At 39.1% G+C, this 9,996-nt stretch overlaps 1 protein-coding gene across 2 annotated transcripts in view; it reads left to right on the forward strand.

Annotated features, from left to right (window-relative positions):
• Positions 1 to 1,395: 1,395 nt before the first annotated feature.
• Positions 1,396 to 9,996, forward strand: part of ADNP (activity dependent neuroprotector homeobox) — a 30,651-nt gene continuing 22,050 nt past the window's right edge. For both annotated transcript variants that reach the window (XM_019470701.1, XM_009274063.2), the window contains exons 1-3: positions 1,396 to 1,827; positions 4,097 to 4,219; positions 9,225 to 9,383. The gene's annotated coding sequence lies outside the window, so the exon portion shown is untranslated. The remainder of the gene's footprint in view (positions 1,828 to 4,096; positions 4,220 to 9,224; positions 9,384 to 9,996) is intronic.

The following is a 9,996-nucleotide window of genomic DNA, read 5'->3' on the forward strand; positions in this document are numbered from 1 at the left end:
GGAGCCGGGCGGGACGGGGCCCGGCGTCGTACCTGCCCTCCCGGAGCCGACCTCTCCCGCCCGGTGGGGGCCTCGGGCCGCTGCCGTAGCGATCGGGGGGCAGTGCCGGGGTTGGCGGCGCGGGAGGGTGCGCGGATCGGGAGCACACGGGGGATCCCGGGCGGTTTTGCGAGGCGCGAGGGTCAGCGGAGGATGTCAGTAATCGTGTCAAAACTTGGTTGTGGCTTTTGGGGCCCTTTTCTTTATTTAATTGCATTGCTTTTTTATCACCCGTTCTGAGCGCATGGCTGCAGCGGCAGAAACTTGTAGTGTGAGGCGTTGCTAAAGCATCGAGTGCTTTGTCTGGGGCCGTGGCGAGAGTCCGGATAACTGGGCACTTTGACGTTTTGATAGTCTTTGTTTATTGGATGTACTTCAGCCATTCGGTAGGTGTGAGAGAGGCTCTCGTTACTTTCAGAGAAATTCCCTTTTTTTTTTTTTTTAAGGTTGTTTTTATTAGCCTATGTTTCTATTTATTTTTACTGCTATTTTCTATTTCTAGTTGGAGGTACAAGGTGTGAGATAATGGAGACACGTGATTCCTACCTGTCAGGGTAGCGTGGACCAACCCTAGCTGGCTCCTGTGTAGCACAGCCTGTGTGTGCTGCAGGCCACCTGCCCTGTTTCCTCTTGCAGGGTCTCAGCTACTTGGAAAAACTTTCACTTGGGGACCCTGGTAACTGTAATAATTCCAAGTTGCCATCCTTCTAGGTGAGGAAGATGGATCATCCTGTTTAAAAAAACAGAAAAGCTTTTTTTTTTTTTTTGCTTTTAATAACAAAACAAACCAAGGCTTGGTTTCTTTTTAGATGTGCGTTTGCAGATGTTGGGCAGTAATTTGATGTCAGCAGATCAAGATCTACCGTGACCTGTGTTGAAATCTTAAAACATTAAAAAGAGACAACAGAAGAGAAACATACTATTGTTAATAAAATTGCACTTGAGGCTGATGCGTTGTAACATGATTGTTACCTTTCCTGAAGATGATTACAGCAAATACTTAAATAAACTTCAGTCAAAATAGAGGTGTCTTTTTCGACACACAACGAATAACTTGTTCTCCTCCAAAAGTAATACTAAGCTAAATGTTTTTGTACTATTTTTTTAATAGTAAGCTGCCCTTTACTAAAATTTAATATTTCTTAATTAACTTTTAAAAATGACTTTTTGGTATCTAATAGAAATGAGATGCTTCCAGTTTTCAGGGACAACTCTCTGCGATCATTGCAAACTGATACGTTTTTAGTGCTCCATTATTAAAGAAAACCTTTTTTTTTTTTTTTTTTTTTTTAAATTTGAGGGGATGGCCCATAGACAGGTTTTTTTTTTTAAACTTGAAGTGATGGTCCATCAGACAGGTTTATAGAAAGCATCTCTTTAGGTTACTGCTGTTTATGCTTGAAAGTATATTGTGTGGAACTACTAGAGCTTAAAAGTCATTAAGAGCTTGTAAGATCACTTGTGTTAGGTTTTAGGAGGGAGGTGTTTGGATATGCAAGGTGTGGGGAAGGTGAAAGGTGGCTGTGTTGCCTGTAGGTAAGACAGACAAGGTGAACAGTGTCTGCTGCTCCGAGTGCTTAGGAATGAAAAACCTTCACAGGAGAGGAACTTCTGGACTGTTTTGGAAAGTTCATGCCCTACAGCATTAAGCATTAGCTGCACAAACAAAACATCTAGGAAGACTGTATATGCTCTTCAGGATGAGATGAATAACTTAATTTTTTTTCTGTATATGTAGGATAGAAGTTACCAGTTGTCAGAAGATGCCCATTAGCATTTTCAGAATTGGTATGTGTCACTTACAGTGGTATATTACAACAGCATTTTAATTAAGCTTTAATAGTATAATGTAGCATTTGTTAGGTACTTGCCAAACTGAACTCTACAGTTACTGAATTCGCTATTAAATTCTAGATGAATGCACGTACAAATTTTCTGTGGAAGGTAAGTTGTGCTTCTGACACACTGCAGAGTGAATAATAGATGATTATTCCCAACCCAGCTTTACCACTCCATAATAGTAGTAAATATTGAAAGTAAATATTAAAATTCAAAGTAGCATTCTTGGAATACATAACCACATCTGAATCTTATCAGGAGTCAAAAGTCATATAGTCCAAACGTGTATTTTGTAACTTTTTATAAAGATGGCAGCTGAATTGATTGATGTAAAGAAAGAAACTGGAACAAATGATTTTGTGGGAGCAAAGACAGTGCTCATGGGTTAATATGTTTATTTTGAGGTGGCTGCAAATAAGATTTAGCTTAGATTTAGATAGGAAATTTATTGTTTTTTGTTTCCACACACACCACCACCCCCCGAGAAAGGGGAAGTTATCTTTGCGCCACTAGAAGTTGGCGCAAAGAAGTTGGTTTGAGAGACAAAATTTTGTACGTCAGGAATGAACAAAACAGTATCAGTTATGATGAGGATGATAGTCTAAAGTCTGTAGGACATGGCTGCCAGGGAAGAGGCAGTGAATAGCTATAGGGCTGCAATTGATCGGCTGATAGTGTGGTCCACAGGTGTCATTTGCGCTACTTTATCTGCATGGGCAAAGATGGGGTATTTTTAAAATTATTAGTTCAGCTGAGTTTTTATATTAATTATGCAATGTTTTCTGGGATTTTTTTTTTAAGATGCATGTAACATGCTTATTTAAAAAGATAACAGCTGACTATGTTGGCCCACATCTAAACGAGCGCTACAGTATTTTTGATTATGTTAAATTAAGATCTGCTCTATGCTTAGATTTTTTTTAAATGTTGAGTATGTTTTTTATTAATGTAATTGTAACAGTATAATTGTTAATGTGGAGGTAGTCCTGCTCATATAAATAAATATGTTGATACAAGTGTATGTTTCCTGATAATAGCATGAGCTATGGAGATGAGAACAAAAGGTACTGGTTTAAGGATAATGTAATGTAAATGTCTGAATATGCATTGGAAGAAAAAGAACTTCTGATTAAGTTAATTAAGTTTAAAAAAAAAAAAATCCTGTACCTTCTGTATACATAGAAGGTTTGTTTGACTCACCTGACACATTTTGGAAGAATGCCCTTGCTTTCCTAGTCAGGATGGCCAAATTGACCTGTTCATTTTGAACATTCAGGAAGTACTTAGATCTGGTATAAAAACCAAATAAATGTTCTAGATTTGAATAAAGACATTTTTAGAGAGGGTGTAACTCTTATTTATCTACCTGAGGGCCATATGCCTCAAGGAAAAAACTACATTGGTCAGAGCTTCGCTATAGCTAGCTGATGTTGAAAGGCAAACACAAGGCTTGAATGTAGTGTCTCACTCTTATTTCACATTAGTGCTTCTGAATGTGTATGACGGTTGATGGTTTTGAATAAGAGTGGAGTAAATACCATTCTTTCTGCAGTGAGTCACTTTCAGTTACCACCAATTATATCCTTACTTTTTTTTTTTAAGGTGGCATTAAAGATGATTTGGATGAAAACTGATACTGGCTGTTGGGTCCTAAACCTGTGTAGTTGACTCTGTGAACACATCACACCTGCAGGTTCTTGGCTATCCAGATCATGTAGCAGAATGTTTCATTTAAAATCTACTTCTCAAGTAGTATCTAAAACGATTTACAAGAAATAGAAATTAAGTAACTGTGTAAACAGCCTGTCCACTGAAGTAATACTCTTCAGCTCAGCCAGCCATTTAAATGTAGGAAAGGGCACGCTCTCAAGCCTGGCTTCACTGTTTGATGCTTCTTCCCTACCCCCAGCTCCTCATCTCTCTTTCAGGTCTCAGCCTTCAGGCATTCTTTCTTTCACCCCTTTTTACCTCTTCTGTGTATTAATTTCTGATGTGACTCTGGATCTGATAGTTCTTAGCTTGTGCTGCAGCTAGGCCAAAGAAGTTGTTAGTGATGCAGATTCATAGCAGCAACAGTAAGGGGGCAAAAAGTCTCTTGAAATCTAAGTAGGCAAAATAATTGTCTTAAAATGCTTTTTTCCCCCTAAAACGTCAAACTTAAGTTTGTGATCTTTTTGTTTTGTTTTGTTTCCCCATTCCTGCTGCTGCTGCTATGAAGCCTTTTGAATATCGAAGGTTCCTGAGTCAGACCGAAGACAGCAGTAGCTGAGGTGGATTAACGCTGGAATGTAGTCAGGGATTGGAACACTTGGGAGCTATGCTTAGACAGAAAGGGAAAGAGGTAAGAAATGTGAAGTGGTAAGACTGATTTTAAGCTCTTGTTTACAGACTTTACCCAATTGTGTAATGCCAGCATTTGTGCATAGTGTGTGTGAAGTGGTAAGGCAAAGGAAAAACAATTAGCATCAGCCTACTTCACAGACTATTTTTACACTTTAAATATTCAGATGCTAGCCAGTTGGCGAGATCCCTTCAATATCTAATATATCTACTATCTGAGAAAGCATGTATTGGCAGGGTTTTGGATGAGCTTGTTAAAGTATTTGTATGCTCTCTTTTTGTTTCGTTGATTTGTTCTGCCACTTATACCAGCATGCAAGCAATGCATTTTACTAGTTAGGACACACTAAGGGGTGCAGTTTGACTATTGGTTTAAATATATCTGTGTCTGCGCTGCCACTGGAAGGGGTGGTGTGAGCCGCGCTTCCTGCCACCTTACTTGTACCAGTCCTAGCACTTCTGCTGGGGTGAGCGAAGGAACTGCTCTGCCTGAAAAACACTCCTTTTCAGTTGGATCAGGTCTCTGCTCTGGCTGTTGACACAGTGGTGATGTCAGGAAGACATGACACACAAGACAGGACTACTGTTTTCACTTGCAGTCTAATCCGATTGCAGTTTCACAATCAGTGTAATCCAATCATAAATTACGTGTATATTGATTACATGCTTTGTTCTTGCACATTTTACAGACTTCTGTGCCGCTTTAATTATCCAAATGTTTTTGTGAGCTTTGCATTGAAAATTTCAAGATGATTCTTGATTTAATTTAAATGGTAACTGCTAATTCATGAAACATGCTTATATTTCCAAAATAATTTGTATTCTGGGATTGTTCATGCTTAGCTACAATCTAGATGAGGATTATTTTGGAATTGTAGAGCATATTCATGCAGCCTTTTTTCCTGATCACTGAAGTGTGGATGTCATGGAGTAAGCAAATAATATCCTTCGTGCATCAATGATCTCCAGTCTCGATTTCAAATTTCAGCAAGATGTGCAGGCTTTATTACATTTCAAACTGAAAACTTTAAGAAATAGCCCTAAACAAGTGAGGCTATCATATTGAATATGTATATTACATATTGATTTCACTGCACATATGTAGATGCATATAAACGTTTATCTTTTGAGACCTTGAACAGTCACAAAAGATATTTAAGATGGCAGTAGGTGTGTAAGCCTACTTCTTGAGCTGCTAGTGCCTCTAATTTAAAATTTCCTATACACTGAAGTATAGCATGCCCTAGAGAATGGATGCCATTTAAAACTGCTTTTCAGAATGCAGTAGAGATTGCCAGAATTGCTGTGGTTTTTATCATGTGTGTTCAAAAGATCCTTCTTTAGAAAATGTTCAGATTTAGCTAACAGCATTCTTTAACATACTTCAGCCTAAGTCATCAAAATAAGAAAACCCAGCAGAAATTCCTAGCAGAGTGTAAGGTAGCAGATTATTCCTTGAGAATAGAAATAAGGAGCTGTGGTTCCCAGAGCAATCGAAATTTGGCCATTTTGTGTTTTATATTGGGGCATAGAAATTACATACAGTGTACAGAACTTCTACTACTAAACAAAAGTTGATAAGGAAATAGTTAATTCCCTTTCAGTTTTGCAGTTAGTGTACACACCCACCAGATGGAGCTTCTGGCACCAGTGGAAAATTCCAGAAATCAAGCAAGAATGAGAAGTGAATGACTTAGAAGATCCCTGTATGCTGGACTGCAGAAGATTTTTTTTTAACCTTTAAATAAAAAATGAATGGAGAGTAAGACATATCAGCCTTACTGATTCCTTTCACTAGAACTGTCTTCCATAGAAGTTTTAGCTCTGATGGGAAGTTGGGAGTTCTTAGTGCAAGAGTCACCAAGCTGAAGCTAGACAGTAAGCTCCAAAGAGGTAAAACAGAGTTTCATAAGCCCTTGCTGAAAACTGCATATAACCACTGAAAGAGCATGTTAAGGTTTTTAGCCTAAGACTTTCCTCCAAAGGATTTTAAGTGGGTTTTTTTTTTTAGTACCGCATTTTAGATGGACTTACCTCCTCTTCTGAAGGAATATTTACATAGGATGTCCAGGGAAGTGGTGTGAAGAAGTCCTTTTTTGACACACAACTTGAAATTTTTTTGGAGGTAGCTGATTTAATCTCTGAAGTGCTTGTTAAATATTTTTAAATTCCTTTTTTGACAAAGGGACTTTTAAGAAATAGACTGTTTGACTGTGAGGGGGAGTTGGGGTGGTTTCATGTGCACAGCGCTGCAAAAGTTTTACAGTGCTTTGACCAGATACCACGAAACACTTGTTGATTTCCTTCGGTTCCAAGAATCTTAGTTTTAAAGCAACATGTCAGGTTTTTCCAGAGGGTTTGATTTGGGTTTTCTGTTCACTTTATATCTTTCTAACGTGCCTAGTCCTGTTCTGGATATAGACACAAGTTAAAGGACCTTGGATATAGACACAAGTTAAAGAGCCTGGGGGCTTGTGCTTGCTGATGTGCTAGCTTAAGGTTGAATCTAAGTGCTGGGTCTAACATGGCAGCTGTGCACACAATTATCTAGCTGGAGTTGAGAGGTGCTTGTTAGACAGAAGTTAGCTGAAGACCATCATGTTACATGGGCAGAAGCTTGGTGTTGCAGATAGTTGAGCTGATAAGGCTGAGGAGGTGAGCTCTGTTTAAAATGTTGCCATGAGAATAGAGCGCGTGCTGTTACAAAACAGCCTCCATCCCAGGATTATAGCGGGCTTGAAAAATGAGCCGTTAGTTGTCTGGCATTTCAGATGTGCTGTTATACTGCAAATCTCATTACCTTCACAGGAGATGTGGGTGCACAGCCCTCTGAAAACTAGGCCAGCAATGCTTAAATAGGGAGGAAAGAGTCCAACAGAAGAAAGTGAAAATGCTTCATGTAAGCCAGTGATAGACATGTTGGGAGTAGACTTCATTCACTCAGTGCAGGGAGGGGAGATACTTAATTGCAACTCTTACCTTTTCAAGGAAGTTTGCACTAGTTTTCAGTTCTTCCAACTTCTCTGTTCTCCCTGATGGTTCTGCTCCTGATCTGCTCACTCTTCCCTGAGATATCTTTCTGCTTCCTGACTGTCACCCACCCTTGCTCAGCTGTCCTGGAATTGTCCGATCCCAGAGTCCCAGCCTCCACCTTGCTGCAGGGACAGGCCATCATTGTCCTCATGTGAATATAGAATATTGTACAGCATCATACTATATAGCATCATTTAACCTGTATATGTGAGGAGGCTGCTTTTCTATTGCTGTGGGAACCATAGGTTAATTTTCTTGCATATTTTTCTTATATTTTAAGATACTTCACTCAATGTTGCACTAACAGCCTTCTCTGCAAATCTGTTTAATGGCTGGCTTTTTAGAGCATGCTGTTAAAAGCAGTTAGCTGGGCAAATCATTAAAAGTAGACCTTATTTTAAATGCAGTTGGAATAGGGAGATAAAAAGCACAGTATCAAGAAGCTAACAGTCTTGTTTCATTTTGTCCAGGAACATACAGCTGCTGTCAGCTCTGATACATGCTACTGTGTTGCGCTGTTATATGTAAACAAAGAACTTCTTCAGCTTAAAATACTAGCAAAATAAGGGCTAAAATAAAAGAATTTTGGATTATATAAAGTCAGAGAAATGCCAGATGCTTGGTGATTCTCGTCAGCAACACAATGCAGAGAAATGATACTCAGTCTTCGGGAGGCCCAGTACGGGATGGAGCACTTCCCTGTGCTCAGTATTCGTATCTTCAGACTGATACACTAAATGTCACTGATCTGCTCTCAAGGCTGATCGGGCCTCATCCAGAAGTGTGCTTTCTGCAATGGGGAGTCAGTGGGAGAGAGGTAATTTGGACTTGATAGGGGCACAAATTCTACTTTCTAGTTAGAAAATAATCCAGTATGAAACAAAATAACCCATCATCCTTACCTATTTGAAGATCTGGCTAGTGGTCTTGTTAAATATGTGCAATATTCAGTTTCGCCTCAATGTGGCATATTGTAAGAATTCTGTCTTTTTAAATTTCTTAGAACACTTTAGTATCTTCTGTTGAAACCATACTTGCTGAAGAAAAACAATCTGTACCTTAAGCTGTGAATGTTCTGTCTGAATAATCAACAGAGATTAAAATCTAACAATTTTAAACAGTAAAACCCCTTATTACTTGGAAAAGTAATTACAAATGACTCAACAAATTTTGCTTTTATAAACTTTAGATTTGGTTGTTCCAGACTTCATGATACTAATGTTATGTCTTGTGTTTCCAGTCTGTTCAAGACTGAGTTTCTGTCCATGGGTGATGTGAGTTGAAGAGGTATCAGTCTTCCTACAGAAGCATAATCATTTACATGCCATTACCCAAAATGGTTTACTTCACATCCTCCTACTAGCAGCATTGTAACTGAAAACTTTAATCTGAATACTTCCCAAATGAATGTATGTCCCTAGGGTTGTGGCTGACAGCCATGTCACCTGTTTGATCTCCCATAGTCTTGTAATTTAAGGTGGGACTGTGTTTGTATGGGAACCTTCTGGGAAAAGTTACCAGTATGAGGAAGTGCTGTTGGTATTTTACTAAGTGTACCTCATCTGTGCAGGGTGCAGCTATGCTGCCGGTACTAATAGCTCAGATGAGGTGTAAGCTGAGGTCCCAACCACTTCAGTCAAAAGGTTATATGAAGTGTGAATCGGAGCATTGGTCTGTGTATCCCGCTGGATTTCTGAATTGGGTAACTTAATTGAAACCTGAGCACCAAAATGTTCCTCAGGTAGCATCACCCAGCGGAATCTGTTGTTTTTAAGCCACAAACCTGCTAAAACTTCCTGCAGCACTGTTAACTTGCTGGAGTGCACTCTACGGTAGCTCCGTGTCAGTAAAGGTACCGTAAATGTGGTTTATAATTAGCTTTGGAGTCCTTCGCAATGAAACATGCGTTATAAATGTAAGATTGCCCTTATTACATTTCTTATCTCTTGTCTTTAACACTTTGTTTTGTACAGCAGGATATGATCCTTCTTCTATGTCCGGGCTTTGGCCTCACACAGTAGGTGTAATATAATCGCTGAGGTGGGCGTTCTGGAAGGAGAATTATTTTTGGAGGCTTTTGCATGAAACTTGTCCAATGAGTCTGAGACGCCCAAGCACCATTAATTTTGGAGGTAAATGCCTCATAATATGTACTGAATAGATTGGGAAGAGTTAAGATTTTCATTTGGCGAAGTATGGGCAAAAAATAGTTGAAAGGATAGTTCTGACTGTTTACTTCTGACGTTTGGACGTTTTGAACTTAAAGGAACACCAACCTGAATGCTAGAAAAATTGGGGGTGTGGGGGGCTTTGAGCTCAATCAGTCTGGCAGCTTCACTGCATATTAATTAGTTTCCTGGTTTAAAATTTCTCCCCCTCTTCTGGTTTATTAAAACCAACAGAGGCAAAAGTGAAAGATTATTCTGACTGCAAGAGAAATGACCAGACTGCCTGAAGTACTCTCTCATGCTGAAACAAACCGGGGAAAAACCTGTGACTTGTGATACAGAAGTTCAAAGACAATTTAAGTTGGATGTCCCTTTAAGTTATTCCTTGGAATCTGATATTTCTTATTTGAATCTCAATTAAAATGTTCCATTTTGGAAATTCAACTGAAATGTTTTTTAGTAAGATATTTTCTATCATTTGTCTGTAAAATCGGGCTGTGAAAGTGGGCTGGGATATGTATAAAGGGAGGGGAAGGAGGAATACTGTAGTTAACAACAATAATAAGATAAAGCCAAA

This window comes from Aptenodytes forsteri, unplaced genomic scaffold (genome assembly GCF_000699145.1).
Source record: "Aptenodytes forsteri isolate BGI_AS27 unplaced genomic scaffold, ASM69914v1 Scaffold159, whole genome shotgun sequence".
Lineage (NCBI taxonomy): Eukaryota > Metazoa > Chordata > Aves > Sphenisciformes > Spheniscidae > Aptenodytes > Aptenodytes forsteri.